The following is a 14173-nucleotide window of genomic DNA, read 5'->3' on the forward strand; positions in this document are numbered from 1 at the left end:
GAGTCAGTAACGATTCGTCCCAACAGTGAGAACGAGACAGTTTGGGGGATTACGTGGAGTGTGTAGGAATTACAAAACCATGTTCCACGTGGAGATCATGTTCTCGGTTGTATTCTGGAAGTTTTCGAGCACTTCATCAGAATCTAAATATAGAGCAGTCTACTCAGGCTTTGATGCAGCATCTCTTAAAATGTGAAAGTCTCTCATTTTTCCTTTTCCACTTTTTTTTCCCCCAGTTTATTTACTTGTTTGGAGGGAGAAAGAGAGCATGAGCAGGAGAGGGGCAGAAAGAGAGGGAGACAAGAGAATATCAAGCAGGCTCCACATTGTCAGCACAGAGCCCCGCGTGGGGCTTGAACCCATGAAAACCGTGAGATCATGACCTGAGCTGAAATCAAGAGGCAAGGGCTTAACCAACTGAGTTGTCCAGGCCCCCCTCCCTTTCTGCTTTTCAACCTCTGGCCTGTTCATTTTCAAATAAAACAAAATTCTAAAGCTCCTTCCACAAATCACAGAGCAAAGCAGCAATTTGGAAAGGGGGGGGGGTTCTTTTGATTAATGTCGGTGATCTGGAAAGTCACTGCTATTAGCAATACTTTTTTCAGTACGAAATATTACACTGAGAGAACATTTTTAGAGGTGGCAGTGCATTTAGCAATCAAAGGTCACTGCTATTTTAAAGACCTCTCGTGGTTATTTATACATTTGGTATTTATATTGGCTGAGTGTAACTAATCAGGTGCATATTTTCAAATAATGATGCTAAAGTGTAATATTCAAGGGAGACATCATGAAAACATGAGGCAACCCTTACACTGGAAGTTTCTAAGGACCATGCAAATATCAGTTCTGAGTGTATTATCCACTAAGCTGATTACCTAGCACAGATTCTATTTGACCTCCAAATCTGCCAGGCACCAGAAGGCTGTCCCTTCAGCCTGCTGTGTCTGGTAGGGAACAGGGACAATTTCCTCAGGGAGTGCACTTGAAACATTACTCTTGACTCAACCAGACTCCAGAGCACTCATAAAAGTACCTTTGCCTTTTTATCCACCCTTCCCTGATTACTGTCCTGGAACTTCTCTTCTGCAAGCAGAAATATTTCTGGATGAGGGGCGCCTGGGTGGCTCAGCCAGTTAAGCATCAGACTTCGGCTCAGTCACGATCTCACAGTTCGTGGGTTAGAGCCCCACATCCGGCTCTGCTGACGGCTCAGAGCCTGGAGCCTGCTTCAGATTCGGTGTTTCCCTCTCTCTCTGACCCTCCTCCACTCTCACTCTGTCTGTCTGTCTCTCTCAAAAATAAATAAACATGAAAAAAATTTTAAATAATAATATGGAAAGTGGGGGGAAGCAGACAGGGATACAATTGGAACAAGACTGGCCATGAGTTGATAATTGTTGAAGCTGGGTGACGGAGCAGTGAGCTCATTCTGATCAGCCTGCGTGGAACATCCCCAATGGGCGGGGAAATCTCCCTGAATTAACCCAGGACAGGAACTGCTGGCCTGATACACATCTGCAATTGACCGGATACTATCAAAAGGGCTTTCCAAATCTGTCTGCACAGATTTACAATCCTGCCGGTCATGCATCTTGGGAAACCTGAGGTTTAACGTTTTTATCAGTCTGGTTTTTGAAAAGTAATATACCCCCCTGTTTCATTTGTGTTTTCCTCATCACTTTGAGAATCTTTTCTCCTTTGCTGGTTCTTCAGGATTTTTTTTTTTTCTCGTGAATTATCTGTCCATATTGTTCTGTAGATGAAATCATAGTGAGTTCTCTTTCCTCTCCCCTCCAAGCAGGAAGGGGCAGAAGCGGGCTTGTGCTAGCTTTTGAGAGCCGATTATTGATTGTCAAGAATTTTGCGAACTGGTTATCAAATATAGGTAGCTCAGCATCAGCCCCGAGGCTCCCACTCTCAGAGAGCTGGTTATTTTCAGAAGAGAGAGAAAGTGGGAGTGAGGGGGGGCAGAGAGAGGGGGAGAGAGAGAATCCTAAGCAGGCTCCACACTTGTCAGCAAAGGGCCCGACGCGGGGCTCGAATCCACGAACCACGAGATCATGACCTGAGCTGAAATCAAGAGTAGGGTGCTCAACAGACAGAGCCACCCAGGAGCCCCCCCCCCCCCCGCCGACCTGCGCCCCCAAGAGCTGGTTTTTAAACCTTTTCCGGCACACCGCTGCTTGGCAGGACCCTGTGTAGAGTCTATTCCGTGGCCCCCTTTCCCTTCTGTGCGGGGTGCAGACAACTACATCATTTGTGGGGCCCAGTGCAATGTGAAAATGCAGGCTTCTCATTCAAAACTAGGAAAAGAAGCCTTTCTCTTATTTGCCTGCGATCTCTCTCTTTCTGCCAGTCACAGCTTGCTTTATTTCCTAATTAATGTCATGTCCTCTTGGGCACGGGGATTTTTGTGGGGTGAATGCCAAATCCCATCATCGCCCGGGGTCTTGCCCGGTGACTTGGCACACAGGGCATGCGTGCGTGACCCACCTGGCTCCTTGGGTGCCTGTTCCCAGGACCCTGCCAAGAGCAAAGGCAGTGGCGGTCACTGCCGGGGCCCGGGGATTGGGCCGTTGAGCACCTATCCTGGGAACGAAGCGGCATGGAGGGAGGCAAGGTGCTGAGTGAACCCGGGAGCATGGGCCGCTGACCCTTCACTCTTCATTTACAAAACGCAGATGCAGAGATGAAATTAATTCCGAAATTCCAGGCAGCAACCAACCATGGAGCGTCACACTCCACGTGTGGGGCCTCCGGCGCGCAAGGCCTGTGTTGTGCGTTGCGGCTGCACGGCCCGAAGCCGGCCCCAGACCTCGCTGCAGCTGAACCCTTCCGCCCTGGAGCTGTAGGAACCTAGATGTGTCTTAAGTGCCATGGTGGTTGCAATCGAGGCGGGGAGCAGGTTGGTTCTGACAGTCCTTCTGGCATGTATTTACCGAGTAAATGCTATGAGATAGCGCTCTTCTGGATGTAAGGACAACAGCGAGGGAAAAATCCCAACTCCAAGGTGGAGTTTACCCTTCTAGTATAAGACGTAGGCAATAAGTAAGATACCGTATATGTAACGTATATAGTTAAGGCTATGTTGGTGGTAGGTACTAATAAGAAAAATGAGGGGCGCCTGGGTGGCTCAGTTAAGCGTCCGACTTCGGCCCAGGTCATGATCTCGTGGTTCGTGGGTTCGAGCCCCGCGCCGGGCTCTTTGCTGACAGTATGGAGCCTGCTTCAGATTCTATGTCTCCCTCTCTCTCTGCCCCTCCCTCGCTCATGCTCTGTCTCTCTGTCTCTGTCTCTCTCTCTCTCAAGAATAAATAAGACGTTAAATTAAAAACAGAAAGTTTTGGGGGGAAGGTGGCACTGCTAGAAGACGGTGAGTTACAATTTTAGATGTTGGGGTTGGGAAAGTGACGTCTGAGCAAGACGCCGAGGTGAAGGAGGGGCGCACCAGGCACCGCATCCGTCCTTCGTGGCACCTTCGCTGTCATCCCAGCCGGGCTCCATCCGGATCACAGGAGTTGTGAGTGGTATGCACTACCACAACCTTTTTAGTTACAATCTGCCCGCATAAGAATTCAATTTTAGTTAGAAAGTTATTTTAAGCTTTGGAAATGTCATATAACAAACATTCTGGTTTAGAACCTCCCCCTTTTTTTTCCCCTGAAACTGTGATGTTTATGAATTCACTTCTCTTTGGAGCAGATACTTCATTTATTGTCATATTTTTAGAGACTTGGGAAAGTTATCTTTGGCGTCTTCTGAGGATTAAACACTTTTTTGCTACGATCTTTTTCCCCCTCATTCTTTCAGTGGCTCACTAGGGTTTCTTCCCAAAAAAGAAAAATCGGGCGTTAAATAATAAAAACGTAAAGCCGCAGGAAGAGGAAAAAGAACAATTCTTCCACATCAGGAAGTGGACTATCAGGCTATTTGCAAGAGAAAATCCCAAAATAACAGTGGCTGCAAAAAGACAGCTAGATCTTTCCCACATACAAGATGTCTGGGGAAGCCAGACGGTGCATGGGCTGTATGTCTGCTCTGCCATCCTCAAAACCACCTCATGGTTCAGGATGGCCACAGGCGCTCCGGCCATCACGTCTGTGCTCCAGGAAGGAAGATAGGGTGAACAGAATGACCTGTTTCCTTCCTTTTGGGGGAAATTTCCATCAAACCCCTCATAACACTCCCCCCGCAACACACACATACACACACTGATTATGGGCCAGAGCTTAAAAACACGGCCACACCGGGGTGCCTGAGTGGCTCAGTCAGTTAAGCGTCTGACTTCAGCTCAGGTCTTGATCTCGTGGTTTGTGAGTTCGAGCCCCGCGCCGGGCTCTGTGCTGACAGCTCAGAGCCTGGAGCTGCTTTGGATTCTGCGTCTCCCTCTCTCTCTGCCCCTCCCCTGCTCATGTTCTGCGTCTCTCAATAACAAATAAACGTTAAAGAAAAATACAGCCACACCTACCCCTGATGGAGATTTGGAAATACAGGAGAGGCATTTAACTGAGTGATAATTTTGTTAGAAACTGATGTTCTATTGCTTGAGAGAGAAAGGAGAATGGATGTTGGAAAGAGTCTCCAACGATGTCTGCCACAACCTCCAGCCTCATTTTCTTTTTAAGTTATAAGGGCGATAAATCTCAGGAAAAGAAATCAATATCTAACTCCTAGGGCCATGAGAAACTACATTGCAAAATGTTCTCGTTCTAGCTTTTTAAAAATTCAGATGAGAAATTCCAACAGGGAATTTAGATTCTGTCACCTTTGTTGCTGTTTTGTGTACATTAACTTAAGTAGTGTACCATTTCTCCTGCTTCGGGATTTTAAGTCAAGTGAAAGACGATTTCACTGCAGTTGTACAGAACTTTGTATTTTATAGGACAAAATATATATTAAAAATTTTTTCTTTTACATTTATTTATTTTTGAGAAACAGAGAGAGACAGAACTCAAGCAGGGGAGGGGCAGAGAGGGAGGGAGACACAGAACCCCAAGCAGGCTCCAGGCTCTGAGCTGCCAGCACAGAGCCCAAGGCGGGGCTCGAACCCACAAACCGTGAGCTCTCATGACCTGCGCCGAAGCCGGACGCTTAACCGCCTGAGCCACCCAGGTGCCCCAGAATATATTTTTTAAAAATGCATCTGAGAAAGGAAATGATAATGGGCTGGTTACAATGTATTAGTTTGAGTTCTGGGCCCTCATGTTGTCAGCTATCAGCTGTGCATGGCAACCTGGTGATTAAACTTCTTGGTTGGGGGTGGGGGGGTGGTTTCCTGTCTGATTAGCGAAGTTTTCAGGAATATTATGTTAACACAAAGCTCGATGTCCTTTCTGAGTCTCTCTGCTGTATTAACACATAGTTATCTCTGAGTTAGAGCAGGCTTCTTAACAGCATTCTTTCCTACCTCATAACAGAGAAGATTCTTCATCTCTAATCCCTATTTCAGGGATGGAGATCCTGCAGACACACTCAAAGCTATACCATAAGACAAAATCATAAAGGGACAGTCTATTTTATCCACTAGCTGTGAAAATCCAGTTTAATTATTTAACATATAAGGATGGTGGCATTCAACTCAGTCCAGGCTCCAACAAATCTTACCTTTTGTGATACATCATTTGTTTCCGAAGAGATGTTGGTGGAGAGATGACTCATCAGTTGATGGACTTAAACTCTTTCCTTTCGCCTTAGGAAGCCTTTTCTTTTTTCTTTTTTTTTTTTTTCATTTTTTTTTTAACGTTTTATTTATTTTTGAGACAGAGAGAGACAGAGCATGAATGGGGGAGGGTCAGAGAGAGAGGGAGACACAGAATCTGAAACAGGCTCCAGGCTCTGAGCTGTCAGCCCAGAGCCCGACGCGGGGCTCGAACTCACGGACCGCGAGATCGTGACCTGAGCCGAAGTCGGCCGCTTAACCGACTGAGCCACCCAGGCGCCCCAGGAAGCCTTTTCTTGATGACTCTCCATTATTTCACTGCAATGTGTCTGTACCACCTCTGACATTCATCTTTCCTGTGTTTCAGCTCGAGGAAGGATTAATGCAATTCTTTTTTACGGCATAAAACCATGCTGAAGTGGTAAAAGGAAAACTCAGACGTTCTCAAAATACACTGTCTTCGGGTGAAGTCTTTGCTTCGGCAAACGGATTCAAAATAGCTGTAATGGTTGCCTCCAGGTCAAGTTCTGGAAATATCCATTCTTTTGCATTTGTTCTGCTTGGCGTCTGTTGGCTGGAGAGTTTTCGTTTGTGCCTCCAGACCCACTTGCTCTGTGTCCCCGGGGCAGACTGGCCTGCAAGGGCTGTGTCGATGGCTCCCTGGCCTTATGGTTGCCACTCTGGTTTGGCCAGTAGGAGGCCCTCGGCAGAGACTGGAGGGAGGAGAGACAGGCCAGAATGTTTAGTCTGGCTCGTTCCTGTGTGCCTCAGGTTGACAGTGGCTGTGTTAGTCTAGGAAGGCTCCTGCCAGGTGGCCCTCCCTACAACCCCTCCCTCCCCAGGGTCTGGTAGTGGCTCCCTATTACTGCCCTCTCAGGGCTGTTTCGCTTCCTTGTTGGTTTTCTTCGGCCTTGCCCACACTTTTTTTTTTTCTTTTATCCTTAAAAAAAATTTTTTTTAAATGTTAAGTAGGCTCCACACCCAAAGTGGGGCTTGAACTCACAACCCTGAGATCAAGAGGCACATGCTCTACCAACTGAGCCAGCTGGGTGCCCCTTGCCCACACATTTGTAAAGAATTTCAATTTTCCTACTGGAGTGTGCTATCCGTTTGTGCTTGGGACATTGATATGCAAGTCTTCTAATGACAGCCTCTAGAGAATGGGGACAATAGTGACTTGTTTTGGGAAGATGTTTTCAGTGAGAGTAGGATTTAGACAAGCTCCGCCCCCTTGGGCAATTTAAGTTTTTCCCGATGTTTGTTTTTTACTACCGGAATTGTGAATTGTTTACATTTTCACAAGAATGTAAAGAGGAAGGATGTAGTTCTGCAAGGCATTTGTACAGTTCAGTGAGTTCTCAAGGCCGACATCTCGCTTGAGCTTCCAGATGCTTGTACGTGGTGGTCTTACCATTCATTTGTGGTCAGGGGCAGATGACTGTAGTACTGAGTGGGCCCTAATCTAGGCGCCTTCTTTCCCAGGCCCGTCTACCCTGCAGGGCACATGGAGCTAACTCCCTTATCTGCTCGCTTCCTTAGCCCATTACTATCCTGCTTGCGGACCCTAACATTTCAAGGGAATGGCTTGGCAGGCAGGGCTCCTGAAACAAAGTGCTCTGACAATGATGCTAATCACCTTCCTGAAAGGTGGGGTGATACGGGGCACCAGGGGGGCTCAGTCTGACTTTGGCGTGGTTTGTGAGTTCGAGCCCCGCGTCGGGCTCTGTGCTGACAGCTTGGGAGCCTGGAGCCCGCTTTGGATTCTGTGTCTCCCTCTGTCTGCCCCTCCGCTGCTTGCACTCTGTCTCTTGCATTGTCTCGAAAATAAATATACGTTAAAAAAAAAAAAAAGGTTGGGTGACAAGTTCACTTAGTTTGAGCACGTTCTTTTCTCAAGTTCATCACTGAATGAGATGGCCTTTAGGCTGGGCGCTTGTGCTGTTTCTCATTTTCCCCACAGCTGGGAAGCCTCTTATTTTATAAGTGCAATGGGGCCAGTCATCTGTGATCTTCTGGCAAATTCTATCTGCAAGGACTGCTTCTTTTTGTTGCTGTTGTTTGTTTTGCGTTTTTGTTTGCAAAGACTGCTTCTTGAAAAAAACTAATCTTAACATTAGATAAGGCATTGATATTTAGTTTGTGGTTTTTAAGTTTATTTATTTATTTTTGAGAGAAAGAGAGAGAGAGAGAGAGAGAGAGAGAGAATCCCAAGCAGGCTCTGTGTTGTCAAGCATACAGCCCAATGCAGAACTCAAGATCATGACGTGAGCCGAAGTCACTCAACTGACTGAGCCACCCAGGCACCCCATCGTTTAGCAATCTTTAAAAAGAAAACAAGATAGAGGTGGTTCGTGAGTTCGAGCTCTGCATCAAGCTCTCTACTATCAGTGTGGAGCCTGCTTCAGATCCTTTGTCCCCCTCTCTCTCTGCCCCTCCCCTGCTCTCTCTCTCTCTCTCTCTCTCAAAAAGAAATAAAAACATTAAAAAAAAAAGATTGCTAAATGAGGGGCACTTGGGTGGCTCAATTAAGCATTCAACTCATAATTTCAGCTCAGGTCATTTATCCTAGGGTCATGGGATTTAGCCCTGAGTCGGGCTCCAAGCTGGGCATGGAGCCTGCTTGGGATTCTCTCTCTCTCTCTGTGTCTGTTTCTCTCTGTCTCTCTCTTTCTCAGGGCACGTGGGTGGTTCAGTAGGTTGAGCATCCAACCCTTGGTTTCAGCTCAGGTCATGATCTCACGGTTCCTGGGATAGGGTCTTGCGTTGGGCTCTATGCTGACAGCACAGAGCCTCCTTGGGACTCTCTTTCTCCCTCTCTTTCCGCCCCTCCCCTGCTCATGTTCTCTCTCTCAAAATAAATAAATAAGAGGGAAAAAAATTCTCTCTCTTCCTCTGCCCCTCCCCTGCATACACTCGCTTGCTCTTGCTCTCAAATAAAAAGATTGCTAAATGCAAAAGTGTATGTTAGATATAATTTTCATCTGCGTTCATTTATGAGACTTGACATTTAAAAATCTGCACAAGATACTGCATAAGATATATAAATTACAAACCAAAAAAAAAAAAAAAGAATCAAAAGGAAATACCAAACTATTCTGAGTTCTTGAACAAAATTTCAATGCATTAGGTTTGGGAACTAGAATCATGGTGGTTGAAAATGGCCTGAAGCGTAAAAGCAAGAAAGCAAATTTAATTCATTCAGTAAATATTCCTTGAGCACCTGTATGTGCCGAAGACCATGCTAAGTGCTCAGGATTTAAGAGCAAATCAGTCAAAATACCTACATATATTTGTTAGGTAAACTCTTCACCCAACGTAGGGCTCAAACTCACGACCCCGAGGTTAAGAGTTGCACGAACCACCGACTGAGCCAGCCAGGCACCCCAAACAGTCAAATCTCTAAGATACAGAGGTGATGTTTTCTATTCGTCGTGAAAGTTGTAGACTCCAGGTCATGTATGGATACCAGCCAGTGATTCCCTTGGTTATAGAATTCATGTTTTACTTGCTATGTGGAACATTTGAATAATTTTGTATTGGTCACAAAAGTATATTTCTGTCTGACCGGCCCCCTTTTAATTTTTAGCTGGTGTAAATTTCCAGCTTCTACAAGTCTTCTACATTGAAGATGACTGAATATTGCATACTTTGTGGTTTCCTCCTAGCTGTGAAGCTACAACACATTCTTCTCTGTGGTCCACAGTGTGAATTTACATATTGTTCTTGAAGCCAGTGAAATCATTTGCTTGAATCATTCCCACTAATTTAAGAAACACTTGAATGACATCATGAATGCTTTCAAATATTTTGAAATATTTTTAGACTGTGGTCTCTGAGATGATTGGAGGGAGAGGAATGCAAAATATTGTGGCATTCCTAACTTTTTAGATAATTTGTCACTTTAGCGTTTGGCAAAGCAGCGAACTATTTTCAATTCCATGAGCGTTACATAATAAGACATGAAAGAAAGTATTAGATGCTAGATCAGAATGGTTTTTTCCTGTGTGTGTGTGCGCATGCGTGCGTGTGCGTGCATGTGTGTGTCTGTGCGTGTACGTGTGTGTATTAGGGGTGGTGGTGAAGGTGTCATCTTGTCAGTGCCGAAATGGGAAGAGGTTTATAAAAACTGTAAACTGGATAAAATACCTCAAAAGGGGGTTAGATTTAAAGCACATTTGAGATTGATCAAGTATCAGTCCTGCTTTTCACTTTTTCTTTCTTTTTTTTTTTTTTTTAAATTTTTTTTTTTTAACGTTTATTTATTTTTGAGACAGAGAGAGACAGAGCATGAACGGGGAGGATCAGAGAGAGAGGGAGACACAGAATCCGAAACAGGCTCCAGGCTCTGAGCCATCAGCACAGAGCCCGACACGGGGCTCGAACTCACGGACCGTGAGATCGTGACCTGAGCCGAAGTCGGACACTTAACCGACTGAGCCACCCAGGCGCCCCAACTTTTTCAAAATTTCCTCCTTGGGACCCATCTTGCCCCTCATCTTCCTCACTCTGTCCTGCCTCCTCTCCTTTCCTTGCTCAGCTAATCATATTTACCCGCAAAACACAGCCTTTTCTTTGCATGTGTACTTTTGGAGGCAATTGCCTGGCTTGCCTATTGTGTGTCCTCTATTAGAACATTAGTAATCAGATTCTTTTATACAGACTTTGCCTTTCTGTATTGAGAAATGAAGAAAATTCAAACTTCGTTAACTAGATTTGGGTCTCAACCTTTTATTTTTAATTTTATTTTTAATTGTTTAAAATTGACATCCAAATTAGTTAGCATATCGTGCAACAATGATTTCCGGAGTAGATTCCTTAATGCCCCTGACCCATGTAGCCCATCCCCCCCTCCCACAACCCCTCCAGCAACCCTCAGTTTGTTCTCCATATTTATGAGTCTCTTCTGTTTTGTCCCCCTCCCTGTTTTTATATTGCTTCCCTTCCCTTATGTTCATCTGTTTTGTCTCTTAAAGTCCTCATATGAGTGAAGTCATATGATTTTTGTCTTTCTCTGACTGACTAATTTCACTTAGCATAATACCCTCCGGTTCCATCCACGTAGTTGCAAATGGCAAGATTTCATTCTTTTTGATTGCCAAGTAATACTCCATTGTATGTATGTATATATATACATGTAGATATAGACCACATCTTCTTTATCCATTCATCCATCGATGGACATTTGGGCTCTTTCCATCCTTTGGCTATTGTTGATAGTGCTGCTCTCGACATGGGGGTGCATGTGTCCCTTCAAAACGGTACACCTGTATCCCATGGATAAATGCCTAGTAGTGCAATTGCTGGGTTGTAGGGTAACAACCTTTTTTTTTTTTTTTTTTTTAATGTCGTGGGCATTTCAGAATGATTTCTTAAATGCATAAAATAAATGAGATAACTTTCTTTCGATTTAATTGGTTTCCTTGTTACCAAATGTTATAATATCTGTAACATTAAGCGCTTTTAAAATAACATATTATGGGTGTCTAGGTGGCTCAGTCAGTTAAGCAGCTGCCTTCGGCTCAGGTCATGATCACGGTTGGTGGATTCGAGCCCCACATCAGGCTCTCTGCTGTCTGCATGGAGTTCGCTTAGGATCTTCTGTCCCCCTTTCTCTCTGACCCTCCCCCACTTCTTTCTCTCTCTCAAAAATAAATAAATAAAAAGTTATAAAATAACACATTAAATAATAAGGCTAGTGGCAGGTCTAATGGCCACCATGATTTGATGGTTGTGATGGGAATAAACTGTACTTTGAGATATCTGCAATTGTAATGTGTTCTAAGAAATCTGTGATTTCTGTTGGTGCCAAAGCCACAGGTTACTGTGGTTTGTTGACTTATGTTGACAACTAATGTAAATGCTACAGTTCAGTTAAACATTGTGGAAAGAAAGCTGTATTTTCTTCCCATCTGCAGTCACAGACCCCTCCAGGGAATGGGGAACCCCCCCCCCCGCACCACCCCTGACTGTTAGCCCCTTGGCCCAGCACACAACACAGTGCCTTACATGGAGTGATTCCTCATTAAATGTTATCTGAATTGAGTGATAGCAAGGAAATTGATGTTTATCCAATACTTACGATTATTGCTAGGACTTCTTGCCTCTAATCTCACTGAATCTCCAATTTCTTGCCAGAGCAACCCTAGATTTGTCAGATGAGGAAATGGGGACCCAGAGAGGATAGCTGTGTGGCAGACAAGAATTTAAACTCTGGTCTGTTTGACTCCAAAGTTCACATCTTTCCACCTCACACTGTTGCCTGTTACGTAAAAACTTTTCTAGGTCCAGAGAGTAACACAAGGGAAGTTGTTTCAGATTATTTGATGTCTCCAGACGTCTTTAAAAGACTCAAAAAGCCTTCAATTGTCTTGTGACTCCGTGAGTGTAAGTTACAAGCATACCTAGTTGAAGGCTTATGAAAATTTCTTTATCTAGACGTAGGGTGATCTCGTTTCCATGGGCATAAATTCTTATCCATGGAGACGAGACTAGTCCAGCATGGCCAGGAGTTGGTTAAATAAATGAGCCGTATTCTGTCTAATGATTAGACAGCTGTATTCTGTCTAATCATTCTGTCTAATGATGCCTAATACACATACCCTTTCATGAGAGATTTTATCCCAGGCAGGTTTATGGTTGGCGTCCAGAAGGGTCACAGGATATATTCCACAAAACAGCGTCATTTATTATATGAAAATGGATCGGGCAACATGGCCGAGAATTTGTTCTTGGAATTCGTTCTCGCATTTCTTTTGAGGGAAGCTCACCAATTTTATAAAACGTGCTTCAGAGAAGCACAGACCCCCACCCCCCACCCCAACAGACCCTAAGCTAGCTGGACGTGTTGGCATTTCCTTCAGCAGGGCGCCTTAGATTCTCCTCATTTGGAAATGTCACCCCCCCTGGGTGGCTTCTGAGGTCTGGCCTCCCAGTTCTGGGCCTGACTCTGGGCTTCCCGGCCTCGTTGGAGAAAGTGGCTCCTTGTTGCTCTTCTCCTCCATCCTGCTTGGTTGGCTTCCTCACAGCCTTTGTCCCAACATCCTTGGTCCTCCTTCGGCTCCAGGCCCAGCCCTGAGCAGGTGACCCGCTCCTGCTACAGGCGGGAGGACGAAGGGTATGCAGTCCGCTTCATCACCTCCCTCCGGTCAGAATCGGTCAGAATCGGCGCTTTCACAACTTCCTCTCCTCTCCTTGCAGAGAAAGAAAGGGCCCTCCCGCCTGCCGAGACAAAGCACTGCGCTCCGGTTGACCTCCCTATGGGATCCGAATCACTTTCTCCTTCTTCACCTTCTCTCCTCTGTGTACAAAAGTACACGGATATGCTTATTCTTTTAAAAATATGTAAAAGAGGGGCGCCTGGGTGGCTCAGTCGGTTAGGCGTTCGAGTCATGATCGCACGGCTCTTGAGTTCAAAGCCCGCGACGGGCTCTGTGCTGTTGGCTGTTGGCCTGGAGCCTGCTTGGGATTCTGTGTCTCCCTCTCTCTCTGCCCCTCCCTTGTTCACGCTCTCTGTCTCAAAAATAAATAAACATTAAAAAATTGTTTAAAAATACGTAAAAGAAGGGGCACCTGAGTGGCTCAGTCTGTTGAGCATCTGACTTGAGCTCAGGTCATGATCTCAGGGTTCATGGGTTTGAGCCCCACGTGGGTGGCTGTGCTGACAGCTCAGAGCCTGGAGCCCGCTTCGGATTCCGTGTCCCCCTCTCTCTCTGCCCCTCCCCTTCTCGTACTCTGTCTCTCTCTCTCAAAAATAAAATAAACATTAAAAAAAAATTTTTTTTAAATATGTAAAAGAAAAAACCTTTCCCTTATTCTCCTTACCCCTGTGTCTATTATTAGAGTTCTTGCCCTTTTTTCATTGCCAAACGTCTGGGACTGATAGTATATAGTCACTACTTCAAATGCCCACATATACCTTCGGCTTTTGAAATCTGGCTTCTTTCTCCACCATCCCACTGAGAATGCTTCTCTAGAAGGTCACTAAGCCTCTTGTTTGTCAAACCCAGTGACCTTTTCTCTGTTCTAATTCCTAAGTCTCTAGAATCTGACATTATTTATTACCACGTTCCCGAGGCTCACTGGCTGCTTTGACTTTCGGGACGCTTTTTTTTTAAAAATAGTATTTATTGATTTTGAGAGAGAGAGAGAGAGAGAGAGAGAGAGGAGGGGGGAGAGGCAGCGAGAGGGAGATAGAGTCCTAAGCAGGCTTCTCGCTTCGAGGAGCCCGAGTTGGGTCTCAATCCCACAAACCACAAGATCACGACCCCAGCTGAAAATCAAGTCAGGTGCTGAACCAGCTAGCCACCCAGCCGCCCCCAGAACACCTTTTAAAATGTTCTTTCCAGGGGCGCCTGGGTGGCGCAGTCGGTTAAGCGTCCGACTTCAGCCAGGTCACGATCTCGCAGTCCATGAGTTCGAGCCCCGCGTCGGGCTCTGGGCTGATGGCTCAGAGCCTGGAGCCTGTTTCCGATTCTGTGTCTCCCTCTCTCTCTGCCCCTCCCCTGTTCATGC

This window comes from Prionailurus viverrinus, chromosome D2 (genome assembly GCF_022837055.1).
Source record: "Prionailurus viverrinus isolate Anna chromosome D2, UM_Priviv_1.0, whole genome shotgun sequence".
Classification (NCBI taxonomy): domain Eukaryota; kingdom Metazoa; phylum Chordata; class Mammalia; order Carnivora; family Felidae; genus Prionailurus; species Prionailurus viverrinus.